Source organism: Cygnus olor, chromosome 5 (assembly GCF_009769625.2).
Source record: "Cygnus olor isolate bCygOlo1 chromosome 5, bCygOlo1.pri.v2, whole genome shotgun sequence".
Taxonomy (NCBI): domain Eukaryota; kingdom Metazoa; phylum Chordata; class Aves; order Anseriformes; family Anatidae; genus Cygnus; species Cygnus olor.
In genome coordinates this window covers 57,132,554-57,152,506 of record NC_049173.1, presented here as the reverse complement: position 1 = coordinate 57,152,506, position 19,953 = coordinate 57,132,554, and the positions used below count along the sequence as shown (strand labels likewise).

Sequence of the window (19,953 nt, the reverse complement as noted above, 5' to 3'; positions counted from 1 at the left end):
GTTTCAGGCACATTTGGGAACTTTAAGAAATATATTGACTAAGGAGGCAACACTTTGATCAGGTTCCAAGAAGAGCATATAAAAAGCCGTTTTGATTAAAATGAGTTCCAGTTCTGCAGTAAGGTGAGAGGTGGGTGAAATGCTTAGTGAAGTCATTTCTCTGTCAGATATTGCTGGTACCTTTTCGATCTGCCCATTTTCCTGTGGTTTCCAATGAGTAAAAAAAACCTCTGCCCCCCCCATCTGCCTGTGAACTCGTCACATCAGTGACATCCATGCTCAACTGTCATCTGTTTTCCTCCATTCTCAGCCCTTTTTTTTCCCCCTCCTCTGTTTCTTGTCCTTTCTCATGTCACTCTCTGTATTCATCATCACTTTGTTCGTTTTTGATTCTTTCTTCCTGAGTGCAGGGGAATTCTGTCCACATTGGCTGTTTTGAACCTACCTATGAATGGGAATGCCCACATAAAGAAGTGGCATTCTGAAGTGTTGGGTGTGCTGTCACTATTCCTGTTAATTGTTTTTTTTTAAAAAAAAGATTGTTGAAGGTCACATCTGTGCCTGAACATTTGTGACTTATGTGCAGTTTTCAATTGGTCAAGTTCATATAACACTGTGAGGTCATTTTGTTAGAGCGTTTTCTTGGATCCATGTGGGCTCCATGCCAAGCAAACTTGCCACAGTCAAATTCTTTAGATCTTAGAGCTGTGGTTGTCAAAAGTGCCAAAAAACAAGTGCTCAAGGCCAGATTTTTGAAAGTTCATTTAGTCATTTAACCATCCCTGAAGTGGGGGTTGACCCTCAGTACTTGTTGCAGTGCAGTTGAGTTTGGACAACTAGCTTTTCCAAGCTCTTTGAGAAGCTCTGGTTCTGCATGTGTTGCAGAATCCGAGCTTCATTATGCAGTAATGGGGAGGTCAGTAACTAAGAAAACCAGATAAGAATCAGGAAAGCAAAGCAGGAAGTCAGTGTGTGCCATTTGGTTCTTAGATAATCTTGACAGTCAGCCAGCAATATATGTTTTTTGGGGCTATTTTTTCATCTTTCACAAGAAGAAGCTAGGTTTGTGTTTGAATTTTGGATAAATATTTTCAGGGGAATATGTGTATTTGTTGTTCATCACAAATACTAACCAGCATTCTGAGGAAGAGCTCTTACTCCCAAACAGGCACCAAGAACAACTTCCCTTACTGCCCAAAAAGAGGTTTGACAGTAAATTAATATTTACAAGATGGGAATCACTCCAAAGTGAGAGAATTAAATTTTTCACCCATCCATGGGAGGATACTTTTCAGCTCTGAATGTATTTTGCTGTAAGATGAAATGTATGGCTTTTTTATAAGTAAAGTTATCAGTTAACACTGGATCAAGTGGTAATTTTATTAGCTTCAGAACCATTCAGACTTATTTGGAAGATTCTGCTTCATTTTCTATCTGCACATCTGTGTAGCAGCTGCAGGCACATAGTTCCCAGGGGCTCAGTCTAATTTGTAGAATTACAGGGGTTGTGCCTGGCTACAGAAAAGGTCTATTAGTGTTGCTCATGTTGAAAATTTAAGCTTGATGCCTTCCACATGTTTGTTTTGTTTTGTTAGTCTTTTTCTGGGTCCACAATTAACCCTTTGGAGAAATTTCCTTTAAAGCAAGGTAACTATTGTGTTGTCTAATTCCTGATAAACTGTTTTCAGGAGGCCATGGTTTCATATCGTGTATTCTTTGAGTTTCTAACAACAGTGTCAGACGAATCGTAAACTCAGTTGTTTTTAAGTGCATTCAGAAATCTATTTCTCCATTCCTGGAAAGTATCTGCTCTCGCAGAAATAGCAGCTGACAGAAGAGGTGTGCATGAAGCATGCAGCAAAGAGTACTTCATCCAAATTAAACACTGAAGATAATTTTGGTTAAGTAGAGTGAAGTTGACCAGATCTGAATTTGGTCAAAACACTCAGCACAAGGCCTCACTACGATGTTTGTTGGATTCCAGCACCAGCCTGTACCTTAGGGTGAAGAGAGGCACAGGGCCTCTTTTTCTTTGACAGCAGCAAATCGGCAGCAACTGGGTCAATCGTGCAGGCAGCTCCATGCAGATGGCCTACTTGCTTCTCTATTTTTGTCCAACTGAACTCGACCATATGTTTATGTTCCGCAAGTGAAGAGCATCAGAAAAATAACACTTTTCCATTTTTGAACCTTTGGACAATATATCTGTTGGCTGGGGTCTGACTGATCGGGGCTTCTTGCCAGACTGGAACCTCAGAGAGCAAAGTGCCACCTAGTGAATAACCACTGCCACATCCTGCCTTGTTCCTTTTCAGCTTTCTGTCTAAACACCGTGACAGCTCAGCTCATCAACTCAAACAAATGCTGACAGCTTTATGTCAGACACTTTCTGTGCTGGGAGGAACCCTCAAGCTGAATTTCCAAGTGGGAACAACTTTGCTGTTTGGAGTGAGCTGGGGGCTATTGCTTTTCTCATGGAAAATGAAATGGGACTGGAGGGGAGGTGTTAAAAAATTATTTAGGTGAAATTTTGGATTTGCTACTGGAAAGAGATTGCAGCACTTACTTTCTGTTAGGCTAGCTCTATAAGCTCTAGTTTGTCAGACTAAGCCAGTTCTTTCCTTTTAGATCTGCTTCTCATTAATCTGTGTTCGTCTCAGTTATGACACCTTCACAGTGCCTTATTTCACTCCTGCTGCAGGGACTGGGGTCACTGGAAGAAGCACATCTTTCATGTCACATTTTAGTCACACAACATGCAGTTTGCATCACAGAAATCCTATCAGAATATAAAGTGTAGGCTGTGGAGACATATGGCACAGAGTACAGAAATGGGATTCAGGCAGACTTCAGGAGGTGCTGTGAGAGCTCAATGGAAAGTAGTCCAAAGAAAAGATTTGAACATGTACAAGTATTCTGTCTGGTAAATTTCTCTTCAGAAAAAATCTCAATATTTTAATTGTTCTTCCTTTACATGAAAAACTAGAATAATATATCTTCTTTATCCCAGAGATGAAGTTTATAGCTTCTGAATGGCTGTCTTTGGATAGGTTTTTGAATTGAGCATTATAAGGAAGACATATAAAGAAGTTGTTTACTGTCCATATGTGTTCTGCAGTTGAAGGGGAAGGTGTTAAGACATTATCTGTGTGACCAGCGACTATGCATGATTAAACTTAGCATTATGCCCAGACCTTCTGTGACCATTATATGTATACAGTTATTCCCTGTAAACAATATAGAGAATTCTGGTATTTTTTAGTTAAAAAGAGCTTCATAGTCTTTATACCTAACTAACCTGACTCTTTCTCTGTATTCTTAGACCCTCTGTATTACTGTATCTTTCATTCTTGAACCATACAGACATACGTATAAAAGAATTAACCATTTTATTGTAATTTCATTGATATTGTGGAAATCATTTGAAGAGCTAACTGATCACAGCAATTTGTTTCTGGAATGGTCATCTAAACTTTTAATGAAGGAAGGAGTAATTTCTTTTGTTTTTACCACAATAGCTCATTATTTCCTTCAGCTGTATACCACCTTTTGTGTGCTATAACTAGTGAATTGTTCAAGAGATTAAGATCATGATTTACCTGCTTTTTTATGGGAATAGGCCTTATAATTCAATAATCTGTGCAATTTGATAATGACGTTCAAGTACAAAGGAAATTTCACGAAAATACTGCTCATTAGTATTATGTGAAGTAATAGTATGTGTATATGAATTCATTCATGTGAGATTCATTACACAAGATCCAAGTGCACTTTAGCCAAAATTACCTTACCAGTCCTCCTGAAATAATTGATTAAACTCCTGTATTCTTCAGTGGAGACAAGAATTCATCCTCACTTAAGGTCTTTAAGCCCTCTTGCTCTTTTTGTCCTTCACATATGCCCTCTCCCTTTCTCTCTCACCCCAGATTCCCCAATCTATGCTTATAGGCTTACTACATCCATCACTGAAATGCAGCTATTCCTGTTCAGCAACTTGCAGCTGTGTTACATAAACAAATGGAGAGAAATGAAGAATGGGGTATCAAATATCATAGGTGGCCATAAAACTTTGTTTTTGACCATATAAAATATTATTAAAACATATTTTGACATTAAAATTACAACACACTGTCTTTGCATGTGCTCTTTCTTCAAACCCATGGTTTTATTTCAGAAAAACTGAGATAGCACTATAAGAATTGCTCAAGTGCTTGAAAACATGTGTTGGGAGGTGGAGCTAAAAGCTTACCACAACAAAAGCAGGCACACACAGTGGATTCAAGTGTCTCTTGCCTACAGTTAAGAGTATTTTTTGTCATCAATTTAGGTAACAAAAATATTGGAGCAAGTGAAATAAATTAAAGATGACTAATCCCATTTTCCTGTTCATTGTTTACCTTTCATTCGTTATCTGTTCTTTAACTCTGAGCTCATTATTTTATGTTCCTTCAGCTGAATTTTTGCAAAAGAAATATATTTTCACATGCTGTGTAACCATCTGTTTGCTCTGGCAAGTTATATGGTTTGCCTTTCAGAGGGGCTGACATGATATTATGCAAACATGTCTTTTCATTTGCTGCACCATCTTGGTTACCATTTCGGCCATGTTTTCTGTTCCAGCTTTCACATCTGTATTTCTAACTGTGTAATGTCCAGATTTAAGCCAACTCCATAGCTATGTGGAGAACTTCAAAATGAAAGGAAAAGATAAATGGTCATTTAATAACCTGTGAGCAAGACTTTGCTTTGGTTGTCTTCATTGTTTAACATTAGTTGATATATGTGCAACAGAAAAAATGAAGTAATGGGAACAAACTCAACTAAGTCAGGAGATGTTTGGAAATTCAGATGTGTTTTTGGTTTAGTGAAAGCCTGAAAAAGCATCAGATCTATGGGAAACATGAAAATATGTGTGTTAGAGCAAAAGGAGCCTCCACTGGTTAGTTTTACTGAAATACATTGGTAGATCATGGAGTACTACTTTTGTGGTCTGAAAAACAAATAAACATTGGGTCACATTCTTAGTACATGTAAGCATAGGTTCTTGAAGTCAGTGAGGTTACGCCATTATATTTTAGCTCCATTCTGTCCATGCATACAATTAAAAATGGTGACAATGGGCCACTTTATGAACAGAGTGACTGGGAATGTCAAATTCAGCTTTCTGAAAAGCTGTGCAGTCAGTAGTTTATTATTCATATTTATTATTTATATTTATACAAATTTGTATAAATAATACATTTATATAAATATATTATTTATATTATTTTTATTTATTATTTTTATTTATTTTTATATTGCCATTCAATAGAATGAATACAGTTTGCATATGCTGTAATGCTATGGATATTTTTTTTCTATTATTGTACTGGTAGTAGTAACATTAACATTGCCTGGCTTTTACTCCCCCTCACCTTTTTTTTTTTTTTTTTTTTTTTTCCTGCTAACAGCAAACTAAATAAATGGAAGGCTTCTGCTAAGCTTGGACTCTCACAAAACTCAGCTCCTCGCCTCCGACGAATCAACTGCCACAAACCCCACGCAGGCTGGGTGAGTCCTCTTTCTAGAGAGCCACTTTGCTCCAGCTCTCCAGTGATGGGCGCCTGTGAAATTGTTGGTTATGAAAAGTAACATTGCTCTTAGGCATACAACCTAAATAGAAGGAAAGGTTGCTGCTTGACTTTGTGCCAAGCCAGCACTAAGTGCTGTAGTGCTTCCAGACATTTTTAAGGAAGTATCTATTCAAGCTGATTTTGAAAACAAAGTTCAAAGGCTCTTCAGGATTGTTGGGGCTAATTTTGGTATTCGCCTCATGGCACCCCATAAATCGAGAATAGCTCAACTGAGGAAAATAATGCTGTAGTAGTGGGTACCTCACATTCTGTTTTTGGGGTATTTTTTTTGTTAGTGTAAAACACATACTTAAAGTTTATTTCCATTATGAAGTACTAGAACCTGATTTATTTCATATTTTATTTTATTTTATTTTATTTTATTTTAGAGTATGTCACGGTGGGACAATCCATAAAATTTCCGTGCATGAAGAAGTGCTCAGGGAAGTCTAACACACTCCATTGGATCACTACATCAGTGTGCTAAGGAACGAGTAAGGAGCATTTGCATTTAAGGTAAGCATTTATGACATCAGGAAATATTAGTTGAAAATTTAGTCAAATTATTTAAGCTGCATGGCCTCTTGAACAAAATGTAGTTGAAGAAATGAGAATGTTAGTACCAAATAGAAGAATATAGCATTCTGGGTAAAATACTGACATGCATTTAATTTGTTTTAATACTGGATCAAGAGAGATTCCCCCGTTTTTTTTTTTTTTTTTTTTTTTTTTTTTTGTGACTGCTGAGTCCAGTTCTGGAATGCTGCTTTCACATAACTGGGCTTCAGAAAAAAAGCTAGTAGTTTGAAGGAAGTACAATCAGAAGCAACACTTGTTGTTTAGAGGCGAGGAAGAGTCACCCTTTCATAAATGCAAGGGAGAGTCGGAATGAATAGTTTGGCTAAAACACAGTTAATATTTTCCAGGTATGTGCACACACAAATGTATACTATGCAGAGTGACTGTTTTTTTTTTGTCTTTTCATAATTATGTCCCCTAACACTCCCCCAGACAGAGGACAATTTATATTGAAAACTACCAGGAAACTGGTATTAATGTTTCTTTCTTAGAATGGTGTCCCTCTTCAAGGAGTTTGCTCTAGTTAGTTTTGTGCTCCTTGCAGTTGTACTGACAAAATCACTAGGCAAATGTTGCCCTCCACTGGGAAAGGAAAGGATGATCCGCCATTTCTCTACTGTGTATGGCCTAAAACAGTTCCTGTTGTATAAGGAATCTGGGGAAGCAGAGGGCCCTTGACACCTCTCAGAGGGCGTCTCCAGGTTGTCCCTGGGAGATTTTGTCCTCACCAGGTTTGTAAAGGGACCATGGGTCTGCTCCTAAAAACAGAGCAGGCTCTCAATTGGTGCATGTAACACGTTGGTAAATTGTTATGAAACCAATACCAATTTGATGGAATCAGTGTGCAAATGTCCATGGCAAATCTCCAGATTTGCTGAAACTTTCCTTCTTGTGTAATTCAAAGCAATTCTTGAAAGCTTCCCAAATTTTTCTGTGTTGCTATTCTTATTTTGAATGGGAAAGGGAGAAAGTGCATATGAACAGTACCAGATGTAGACACCTTTTATGTAAAATTATACTTTGCTCTTCTAATAGCACACAGAGATGAATTCATGCTATGCATTGGCATCAATGTATGGTCTGCATTCACAAGCATGTTGTGAAATTGATTCCAAACCAAACACTGGTATTTCATGTGGGAGAAAATGTCTTGGTTAGCTGCTAATGTACAGACTGCATTTTTAGAATAATGATGGCAATGCCATGCCAGCCATGTTCACTTCCAAAAAACCAAGATGAGTTCCAATTTTTCCTAAGACTATTTTGGGAAACAGTGGTTCTTGGCTCCTCAAGAATTAGCACTAGCAAGGAATTTAATTGCCTCATTAGAAAGACTACTTTGGCAAATCAAATCAAAATGTTGTATCTGAGCTTTACAGTTTAATTTAATTTTGAGTAATTTTCAAGACACTTGGGAAGGCAGCGTTAACCACGGATGTTGTGAATGGCAACTCCAGATGGGCTGGGGAGCTGGCTGCATCACAAGCAGGGTTTTTTTGGGGGGGGTTCTTCCCCAGCTTGTGTGGAATGGTAAGTGGGATCCAGAGCATAATCCCCAGTCCTCTCCAGCGGTTGGTGGCTAAGTCTTTCTCTAGAGAAAGACCAGTCAACGGTAAAAAGCATATGACAACTCCTTAGTGATACCTGGATATAAGGGCTCTCAAAATGAGCAATAAGCTGATCAGAAAAAGCAATAACGTCTGAAACAAAGGCAGGCAATAGCTTGATTGTTTGTCTATTGAAACAAATGCACTTACTTCTTTTTGACAGCTCTCCCTGAGTTGGGACCAGATGTTTTGTAGTCTAAATTGCAGGTATTTACTGACTGTAACCATACCGTTGAGGACTGTACAAAAACCCAGTTATTTCAGACATTGACAACTATCGTTTTTTAAACCACTTAAAATCAGTCGATTGAGACTTAAGTATTTCTGATGGACAATGAATTTGGATTTAATGAATATGCCTGGTTTGAGTGGTTCCCAAATATGCCATTTAGCTTATATACTACTGTAGTCATCGCTTATCATCACTTCCTTAATTTGTAGCTACCTTTGTATATCTACTACATTTACTCGTATACAGACACGCACACACTGTGTGAGCAATTCTCTGGAGGGGATATTGTTGTGTAAGTCAAGAATGTGCATATTTCTATTTGAGACTAATGAGACTAATGCACTTTTTAGTTTAAAGATAGATTAGAAATCCTTGGCTTTCAGTAACTGTCTCTTTCATTCTCCCTCTCTTTTCTGGGGAGAATATTTCTACATTACCTCTCACGTTGACTCGTGAGTGCTCCAGTGATTTAAAATCTATTTCAAGGTAAATCTAGTACAGTATAGTTAATGGTGTGACTATGACCCTGTTACATTGTTAAAACCAGCCAGGAGCATTGGCTGTTTATTACCACTGTTATATTACCACTGATTGAACAAGGGAGCTCAGCATACAAAAACATCATTCAGCATTGAGGGGTGTAATCAGACCAGGGAAACAGAGCAGGCTGTTTAGTACCTGGCTGTTGTAATGCATCTAATTTCTGGTGGCACAAACTGTACAACGTGATGTACTTGCTCTAATCAGCATAGGATTTTGTGGGAGTATAGATCTACACACACTCAAAGAATTTGGCATTCCTCTGTAAGCCAGATAACATCTCTGACATGGAGGGCAGCAGGCTGCAGTAAAAGGGGCTATTTAAGATGCAGGATCACTTGGACAGAGGGAGATGGACTGCAGGCGCTACGGAGCTCTGGACAGGTTTCATCAATCAGGAAGTTTTGCATCAACATACAGAAGGGAGACTTTCACTCCTGAAGTTCTTTTTTCCCAAAGGGTATTTTTCCCGAGCATGGCAAGTTTGCGGCTTGATACAGGTTCCTGCCTAAGGACAATATTTAATCAGATGAATCCAACATTTGTGCAAATGCAGCTCCCTGGGCATCCCAAATGACACTGAAGTAAAGTACTGGGAAAAGATACTGAAAGGACTTACACTTATTCAGTGATATGAGCCATTTCAATAACAAGCTTTCCATCTACAGTTGCCATGTAGAATTGAGCTCAAGACTAAGTGAGGCTTTCTGTGCCTATAAAGGTTTATGGTTTTATTTCTTTCTTATTTTAACCAAATTTTATACAATAGATAGTGTGTGCACTGTGTATATGGGGAAATGAAAGCAATTACTGCTTTAATAAACATTCAGCAGAAAGTGATTACTTCAGCCCACCTGCAGGTGGGTTTTAATCCATAATGCAAGCAGCTACAAAGATACTCTAATCACCTGCAGGAAAAGCAAAACAAACAAAAACATGGCAGGAAATGCCTATTTCTGATTAATCCCACAGAACTGAGATTAGCCAAAGCAAGCTGTGTGACATAACAGGAACAGAAAGGCCTGAGGTTAGCCTCAGGAAAGTTAGTGGAGTTTTTAAGTTAATTTGGATCCAATACATTCTTTGTTAACAACCCGTTCCAGGATTCTCAGAGGTATGAGAAGTAACCTCCTAATTACAGATGTGATTAGATACTGTACCATCTCTTTTATTAACACTGATTTCAGTGGAGTCAGTATTTTAGCCTTTCAACAATATCTGCCTCCCAGAAATTTAGCTATTTTGTTCTCACCAGTCTTTTCTGTCTTCCATTTTTCTTTCAATAGTGTTGGAACTTTGAAAGCTCTTAAGTGAGTATCTAAGATAATAGCTTGCGCAGCATCCTCTAAAATAAGTGACTGTGTGGTCTCATATAAATTGAGAAATGCTGCAGTTTATCTGTTCTGTAGCATTTCCTGGGTTAAAGAAGGAACACAACACTGTCTGCGAAGGTTATCTGTATTGTTTTGCTAACCTACACGTTTATTGAGAATTTACATTGGCATGGCACTAAATAGATCTGCAGTGGTATCCACCATACTGCTAATGATGGCATTCACATTTGGGATATGTGATTAACTTCGCTTGTGTCGTAAAATAGTATTGCTAGGACAGTCTGAGCCGTATTCGTAGCCAACAAAAGCCTTATTTTATTCTTCCTCTGTGATTTTGTTTCTTGTTTAAATCATATGTTGCAATTTCCTTATCTTTTCACTGAAATGTTGTTCAAGTTTAGAACAGGTATTTATGCATTGATTTAGTCTGTTCTTACAAGAGGTTTGCAATTAATTTTGATCCAGCTTTTTTTCAAATTTAATGCATGCTGTTGTATAAACGTTCCCAAAATTCTACCTTGAAGTTACATCATTTCAAACTAAAAATAGATGGTACAGAACATGCACAGTTTACAAAATGGAAACTAGATATGATCCACCCTTTCTTATTCAAAAATATATAATTTGAATATGATTTTAAGGCATAAAGAGGAAAACAAGAGGAGCTGGAAGCCATCGTGCAGCAGGAAGGCTATGACTTGGTTGCCATCACGGAAACGTGGTGGGACCACTCTCATGACTGGAGCGCTCCAATGCCTGGCTATAGGCTCTTCAGAAGGGACAGGCAGCACAGAAGGGGTGGTGGTGTGGCTCTCTATATTAGAGAGTGTTTTGATGTTGAGGAACTTGAGGCTGGGAATGATAAGGTTGAGGCTCTATGGGTTAGGATCAGAGGGAAGGCCGACAAGGCAAGCATCCTGGTGGGGGTCTGTTATAGACCACCGAACCAGGATGAGGAGACAGATGAGGAGTTCTACAGGCAGCTTGCAGAAGCCGCGAAATCGTCAGCGCTTGTTCTTGTGGGGAACTTCAACTTCCCAGACATATCCTGGAAGCACAACACAGCCCAGAGAAAGCAGTCTAAGAGGTTTCTGGAGAGCGTGGAAGATAGCTTCCTGATGCAGCTGGTTAGTGAGCCTACCAGGGGAGGTGCCCCGCTAGACCTTCTGTTCACAAACAGTGACGGACTGGTGGGAGATGTGGTGGTCGAGAGCTGTCTTGGGCAGAGTGACCACGAAATGGTTCAGTTCTCTATTCTTGGCGAAGTCAGGAAGGGGACCAGTAAAACCGCTGTCTTGGACTTCCGGAGGGCTGACTTTGAGCTGTTCAGGACACTGGTTGGCAGAGTGCCTTGGGAGGAGGTTCTGAAGGGCAAAGGAGTCCAGGAAGGCTGGGCACTCTTCAGGAAAGAAATCTTAATGGCTCAGGAGCAGTCTGTCCCCACGTGCCCAAAGACAAGCCGGCGTGGAACTAGACCAGCCTGGCGGAACAGAGAGCTGTGGCTTGAGCTTAGGAGAAAAAGGAGGGTTTATAATCTTTGGAAAAGAGGGCGGGCTACTCAAGAGGACTATAAGGATGTTGCGAGGCTGTGCAGGGACAAAATTAGAAAGGCCAAAGCTCATCTGGAGCTCAATCTGGCTACTGCCGTTAAAGATAACAAAAAACGTTTTTACAAATACATCAACACAAAAAGGAGGACTAAGGAGAATCTCCATCCTTTACTGGAGGCGGGGGGAAACTTAGTTACAAAAGATGAGGAAAAGGCTGAGGTACTCAATGCCTTCTTTGCCTCAGTTTTTAGCGGCAAAACCAGTTGTTCTCTGGATACCCGGTACCCTGAGCTGGTGGAAGGGGATGGGGAACAGGATGTGGCCCTCACTGTCCACGAGGAAATGGTTGGTGACCTGCTACAGCACTTGGATGTACGCAAGTCGATGGGGCTGGATGGGATCCACCCGAGGGTACTGAGAGAACTGGCGGAGGAGCTGGCCAAGCCACTTTCCATCATTTATTGGCAGTCCTGGCTATCAGGAGAGGTCCCAGTCGACTGACGGCTAGCAAATGTGACGCCCATCTACAAGAAGGGCCGGAGGGTAGACCCGGGGAACTATAGGCCTGTTAGTTTGACATCAGTGCCAGGGAAGCTCATGGAGCAGATTATCTTGAATGTCATCACGCGGCACTTGCAGGGCAACCAGGCGATCAGGCCCAGTCAGCATGGGTTTATGAAAGGTAGGTCCTGCTTGACGAACCTGATCTCCTTCTATGACCAAGTGACACGCTTGGTGGATGAGGGGAAGGCTGTGGATGTGGTCTACCTTGACTTCAGTAAGGCTTTTGAGACCGTTTCCCACAACATTCTCCTCAAGAAACTGGCTGCTCGTGGCTTGGACTGGCGTACGCTTTGTTGGGTTAGAAACGGGCTGGGTAGCCGGGCCCAAAGAGTTGTGGTGAATGGAGCTAAATGCAGTTGGAGGCCGGTTACTAGTGGAGTCCCCCAGGGCTCAGTGCTGGGGCCAGTCCTCTTTAATGTCTTTATCGATGACCTGGACGAGGGGATCGAGTGCACCCTCAGTAAGTTTGCAGACGACACCAAGTTAGGTGCGTGTGTCGATCTGCTCGAGGGTAGGAAGGCTCTGCAGGAGGATCTGGATAGGCTGGACCGATGGGCTAAGGCCAACTGTATGAAGTTCAACAAGGCCAAGTGCCGGGTCCTGCATCTGGGGCACAAGAACCCCAAGCAGCGCTTCAGGCTGGGAGATGAGTGGTTGGAAAGCTGCCTGGCTGAGAAGGACCTGGGAATACTGGTTGATAGGCAGCTGAATATGAGCCAGCAGTGTGCTCAGGTGGCCAAGAAGGCCAACAGCATCCTGGCTTGTATAAGAAGCAGTGTGGCCAGCAGGTCTAGGGAAGCGGTTGTCCCCCTGTACTCGGCTCTGGTGAGGCCGCACCTCGAGTACTGTGTTCAGTTTTGGGCCCCTCGCTACAAGAAGGACATGGAGGTGCTCGAGAGAGTCCAGAGAAGGGCAACGAAGCTGGTGAGGGGTCTGGAGAACAAGTCTTACGAGGAGCGGCTGAGGGAGCTGGGGTTGTTTAGCCTGGAGAAGAGGAGGCTCAGGGGAGACCTCATCGCTCTCTATAGGTACCTTAAAGGAGGCTGTAGAGAGGTGGGGGTTGGTCTATTCTCCCACGTGCCTGGTGACAGGACGAGGGGGAATGGGCTAAAGTTGTGCCAGGGGAGGTTTAGGTTGGATATTAGGAAGAACTTCTTTACTGAAAGGGTTGTTAGGCATTGGAATGGACTGCCCAGGGAAGTGGTTGAGTTGCCATCCCTGGAGGTCTTTAAAAGACGTTTAGATGTAGCCCTTAGTGATATAGTTGAGTGGAGGTCTTGTTAGTGTTAGGACAGAGGTTGGACTAGATGATCTTGGAGGTCCCTTCCAACCTAGACGATTCTGTGATTCTGTAGTAGCCTCTTACATGGCAATATAGGTTGCTGTCTGCTCACAAAGCTTATAGAGAGAGCACCTCCTCAAGCTTCGTGACCTATCATTGTTGCCATATTTTTCTTAGTTTGTCTGCCGTTTTGTTGTTTTGTTAAACGTGTGGGAAGTTACAGTCTCCAAATGTAACGCTTCTTCCCTTTCAGACTACCCAGACATGCTGCATGCAACCTGGCTTGCTACAGCAGCAGCTCAGAAATTTGGAAAGCCTATTAGTTTAGAAGACCTCTGTATTTACATATTTCTACACTGTTATTGATATGTGTTCCTATCTTAGGAACAATACTGCTTCTACAATGTATTCACAGATTTTAAGAGCGAAAAAGGAAGCTCTTTTCTTATGTGGTCAAAGGTGCATTAATTCATGCTGCCTTTACTTCTAGTAGCTCTTGCAGCCTTCAGTTCAACTGGAGGCCTTCTTTGTATATATACATGCAGGGAGAGACGCCTCCCTGCTTACAAGTAGATAAAACAGCCGGTGTTGGAGTGCAGTGCTGCTCAGGCATTAAGCCAGGAACAAAACCAAGCTTTCCTGAATCACAGGAGGCCCAAAAACAGTCTCAAAACGTCTGGGGAGGCAGTCTGTTTTTCCTGTTTTCTCTCACAAGACGTGCTAAAGTCAATGCACCAGCACATCTCATTCAGAAACCAAAGTGCTAAGCCGGTGCACTCTAAGTGGCAACATCTCTTAGTACACGTGTTCTCGCACAGGCGTAAAATACAGATTTGTGGTAGATCCCGGTACCTTATCATCAGAATCTGTGAACCACTGAACATCATATAACATATATATAATCTAATCTGACACAGCAGAAAACAGACTTGGAAAAAATGTAAAATACATGCATCATAGAAGCTGGTGAGTATTCCTTACAGAACAGAGTTTGTTCTTTGCAAGACTTTTTATGCATCTATGTATTTATTCCTCTTTCATATACCCTGAACGCTCCTGACTTGTGAACAGGAATTTTAGCTGTTGTAGACACACACAATTCCCTTAATTTGCTACATGCCTAAAAAATGATTCTGTAATACACAGATGTTCTGTCAAATATGCAGAGCAAAGCAACAGCAAGTGTTGACTCTTCCTGCAACTTTCCATAATGTCTAAGTTGGCTTTCTGTTTTGTACCTGCTGTTGTCAAGTTTTCTGTTCCAGGATTCTTCTATAAGCAATGTTTCTGCAATCAAAATGCTTGCCCAAAGCAGCTGACTTAAAAAGAGAGATTTCTCTAGTATTCTGATATATAGCAATTAATCAACATATACTAAAAGAATTCAGATTTTTTTTTCCTCTAGGAATTTATGGACTTGTTTTTCTTTTAAGGGATTAGTTAGAGAAGCCTACATATCTTCTCTGCTTAGCAGATAGATGACTTCATAATGACTAGATAGTAGCAATATATTCTCCAGAAACGTCCATAGAAGTGGTAGATGGGGACTTGCAGCAAGATCCTATTAGTAAAATGAACCATCCCAGGGGAGCCCTGTGACTCAGTGACTCTAAAACTCAGGCTTTCCCTTCCTTGGCTGGCCAGAGCAGTCATTGATTACGGGCTTATGCCAGCAGTGGCCGACAATGCGATTCCAGACCTGGTCACAGAGGGAGACTGACAGCTGTGCCCACCCCATCTTCGATCCCGTTGTGGTAGCCTGTTCTGGGGGAAGGCAGGGGAGGAGAGGCTTCTCCTGCTGTCACAAGTCCTGCATGGTGCTTGGGGCTGCAGGATCCTGTTGGTCCGAGGCAAAACCTAGTCCTGCAGCACCTGTCAAGCACTGTGCTAAGGGCAAGTAATGGATCGATTGCACAGCTGGGCAATGGCAGAGCTATTCATGTATCAAGTCCTCTTAGCTTTCATTCCCATCTTTTCTTCAGTTATATTGTAGCTTCTTAACTGTGCTGTCATTTGGCTCACAGATAGAGCGTGAATAATTCAGAAAAATGCAAATGTCAGTGAATATTATAGGTTATTAACCAAAAGTGGGAAGACTTTTTAGTCTTAAGTTAATAATAAGTTAGTAATAAGTTTATCATTCTGAATTTCGATAAAGAACAGGTCACCTTTTTCCTTTATTTTTTTATTTTTTTTAAATAAAAATATTGTCAGGACAAAGGAAAATGTTCTCTGATTTAGAAATGAGAAGGTGATTTCTCATAAGTTTAAACAGTAGAAATGCAAGGCTGGAGAGGATCAATTCGACACCAGCTCCAAAATACCATGATTATAGGCAGTGCCAAAATGCATGTCCAATTTCAAAGGCTCCATCAAACATTTGTCCATGCCTCCCAGTGCCCCAACACAACACAGAAGACTTGCTGGTCACTTTATTGCTGAAGCAAGGCTTATAGTAAAAGGCAGGAAGCCACAACTGCAGCATGCCACAAGAAGAGTGAAGCAGAGACAAAACCATGGGTTTTCTTAGTCTGCAAGCATCTTAGGTCTTAGGTGGATATTTGTCAGGCAGGTCTGATGGTGGGAGTTAGAGCTTGCCTCTTTCTGCATCTCTGTTCCTCCTTTGCCTCTTCCATCAGTCCTGTCTGATATGGAGGAAGAATTTGGTGCTGAGCAAAGCTTTGTACTGGTCAGTAAAACCCACTAACTGTTTCAATACTTCAGGATGACATCAGTTGTACGTTTTAAGTAAAGGAAAATTAGTGAGCTTAGTTAACAAGCAGTAAAGGGTTAAAACTTAGTAGCACATATTCTTTGGAAAAAAAATGTAGGGAGGAGGGTTGTGGTACCTGATTTGTTTATTTTTGTAGCTGAGGTTTTTTCCTCTTGTGACGCCAGCTTGCCGGAGCAGTGCTCCATACACAGAAGGTTCATTTACAGTGGCAGGCAGGCAGCTGTGCTCTCAGCTCTATTTAGTTTGTGTTGTGATTGATGACTTGAGTGGGAGATGTGAAGAGTGAATTAACAGCTTTAGTAAAAACACATTGTTTGTCTTCCTATTGACTTTCCACTTCTTGCTACCTTGCTGCCTTACCTCTCTCGGGTCGCCATTTTCATCTGTCTTGCTCTCTCACTGTGTCTCCTGGCTTTGAGGACTGCCTTCCCTCCTTGATTTTTTTTTTTTTTCCTCTTCACTGCATGCGCACTAGTTCTCTGAACAAATTAGAAATCATTGCTTCTGCTGCCTGGGATTTGGGTGGAGGCCTGCTTCCTGTCCCGGGCACTGTTCTGAGGTGTGAAAGCCTCAGGAATTCAGTAATGCCCCTCGGTGAATAATTCATATCTGGAAGGAAAGAAGCCTTCAAACACCTTTTCCAGCTGTGTTTGTCCTAAAAGGTGACTGAAGGAGATTGCCAATACCTCCCCCTTGCTTCCCAAGTGATAACAGGTTTAGCTTATCTCTCACAGAAGTGGTGTAGGGTCCCCCCTTAGGAAGCCCCACTCCAGCCTACAGCCACCTACCAAAATACAGGGATGGAGTCGCGGCCAGCCAGACCTGGTTCTGTAGAAGATAGTTCTGGAAAAGAATCAAAGTAGGGCATGTTCGAAGGGTAGTCAAGTTGTTAGGCTACTAGCCAGGAATTCGGGAGACTGATGCGGAGGTTTTCTGTCCTGTAGGCTTTTTTGCGCTGCCTTACCACTGTAACAGAGGCAGTGTCACTTTCCCACACAAAAAATGTCCTAATGGTATTTGTTTCTTCCCTTTTGTTTCTTCCTAGTGCCTGAACGTACGCTATATAACATTACTAACTCTGAGTGTAGAAAAGTGAATTGTATCATCCCCAGCTTGAGATATATGTGTGTGGAGTTCTTGCTCTTCTCTTTTTATTGTTTAAACATTTTAAATGCCACAGAAGCAGGGCTAAATAAGATCTCAACAGATCGTGTAATTTCTACCCTGATGCAAGGCCAGACAACTCATATTTATGAGTCCTCACAGATGTCTTCCTGCTCATTCTTATTCATCCACAATGATGAACTCCCTCCAGGCCAGGCATTCTTGACTTCTACCATCCCAACCATGGCTTTTTTTCCTTATTTCCTTAATTCTGGAATATTCTATGATGAAATTTAATCTGCATTAATTTTATTTATAAAATATCTTGACACTAGACTGCCTTTCCTCTCTGCAATATCTTTTTATTTACTATTCTGTTTGCCTTCTGTATTCTTATCTACAGGCTATGCAGTCCATGTCATGCCTGGGTTTTCATCCAGTTGCAATAACTCCTCTTCTTTCTTGAAAAGCAGCACACCAAAATTTGGCATTCTGCTCCATCCGTGTTGGCTGAAAATGAAACTTCCAGCCTGTGCCCAATGGACTACAGGCTGACTATCTGTCCCAGTCTGACATTCATCTTTTTCAGAGGATGACCTGCTGACTGTGGCTGACCTTACTGCATCCCTTTATGCAAACCTGCCATCCAACCAATAGCTCCCTGGCTGGTGTTTGCTAGGCTGATTATTCCTGTGTACTTGTAGCAACTTGCACTTGTCCTTATGGAGCAGCATCCTCTTCTTTACAGACCAGTTATCTTATTTGGGTGGAATCAAGTCTGTCCACCAACGTATTGCTTGTCCCCTTTATCTTCATGTCATTCATCAATTAATAACCTCATTCTCTCGCTCTCCTGACTACTGCCTGCCTACTCCTGATCATATAGCCATAATAAAATACTCATAGCATCCCTGGCAGTATCCTAGCTTCTATTTGCAATGAACATTGATAAGTAATCTCTTTTCTTACCAGTTTCATACCCGAACTCTTAAATTTTAATCTAGGACTTGGTCAGTATGATTGTAAGAAAATATCAAAAGCTTTATGAGGGTAAAGTTATGGGATATATTCTCCTTTGCATACCTACAAAGCCTGATACCATATCACAGGGGGAAATTAGAGTAGTTTGATATTATTAGCTCTTAACAGGGGTTCACACTGACTGCCACTACTGGACTTATTTTCTTTTCAGTGCTTACAAATAGATTATTTAATTATATGTGCCAGTGTTTTTTGATAAACGAAGTATGTTGTCAGGCCTGCAGATTCCCAGCTGCTCTGGTTTTGCTCCTTTGTAAGAATAATCACCGTTTTCTCCCTTCTGCAGCTTTCTGATATGTTGTCGGTCCTCCAGAGATTTCCAGAGATAGGCAGTTGCCAGGGGCTCTGGGATCTTAGCAGTCTTCCTCAGGTTTTTGTATGTCTTAGCATGAGTTGAACGTATTTAACCTACCTAAGTACTACCTAACCTGTCCTTTCCTTGTTCTTTCCTTATTATTGACTAAGATTGCTATTTGTGATTTACCTTCTGAATTTTGGCATATAAAAAGCTTTAAGTACTTTAGTCTTAATACTACCTGTCAATAGATCCTTATTGGCTTAATGGACAAGTCTTTTCTTTACAATTTCTCAAGATACTACTTCACTTAATATGACATCAGAGTCTGCTTTAGGGATTCCTTTGCATCCTTTAGGGTAGGAAAAATGTTACTCTTCCTTAATGAAAGCTGAAATAATCATGCATTTAAGAGCAAAGCCTTAAGATATCTAATATCTCAGTAGTTACAAAAAAACACCACCACTTGTAACATTTCGTACATTATGTAGGAGTATAGCAAAATACATATAGACCAGCATAATATCTGAGAAACCAGTGTACAACTGGCACACTATTAGCATATTGTTCTTCATCCAGGCCCCTTTATAAGCTGATGGTGGACCACTGTGTCAAATTGCATTACTTCAAAAGTCTGTGTGTTGTGTCTATTTTGAAATCTGATGGGATTCGATTCCCCAAAGGCAGATTTACACTGAAGCAGAGATGGGCTCTGGTTCTTTTTACTTCACTGGGTAGACATCCAGATGCAGTACAGAATCCTAAAAAATGAGAACTGAATTGAACCACATCCTTTGCTGCCAGGCATAAGGGTGTATCTGAGACTACAACAAATGAAACATTGAAATTTATCATTGCCTAGTGGGGTTTTGGTGTCAATTTAATAACAAAGCACTGAATTAAATAGAAACAACCAGCAATATCTCTGAGAGGAAAATAACATGGCCATTGAATTTTCCCGTTAGCGACATGAGTACTCTTCTGTTTTATTGCATCATTTTTGTTCCAGTTAGGGGGTTTGCCTCTACATGCACATGAAATAAGGCTGGAAAGAGAGCAAATACGGCATTAACAAACTTGAACAGAGATGATAACATTTGGCAGTGACTGGTGAAGTGATCAATTACGATGACAGCTTCACCTGCATATAAGAGTCTAAATAGTAGTTGAAATATACATATTAAGAAAGGAGTGGTTTTCTTTTAATTTTTTGATGATAAATCTCACATGAAACAACACCCAGATTAATTAATTAGTTACATTAATTCAGAGTTACAGTCTTGTCATTTTCATATTAACTGAGGTAAGGCAAAAAGATATTCAAAGATGAAGTTGTGAATCTTACTATTTTTAGTTTTTAAGAAGCAGAATAGATATTTTAGGAAGTTTTATATTTACTTTTTACTTTTTCTTTTTCCAGCACAGTAGAGCATGTGAAAATGAGAAAGACTATATGCAACGCAGTAGTGATCTTTCTTC

The 19,953-nt window shown here is 40.7% G+C and overlaps 1 long non-coding RNA gene across 1 annotated transcript in view; it reads left to right on the top strand.

The window, feature by feature from the left end:
- LOC121070358 overlaps nucleotides 1-19,953 on the top strand; it is an 88,729-nt gene that overhangs the window by 21,269 nt on the left and 47,507 nt on the right. Inside the window, exons 7-8 of the long non-coding RNA XR_005820022.1 lie at nucleotides 5,451-5,550; nucleotides 6,004-6,128. This is a non-coding gene — a long non-coding RNA (uncharacterized LOC121070358). The remainder of the gene's footprint in view (nucleotides 1-5,450; nucleotides 5,551-6,003; nucleotides 6,129-19,953) is intronic.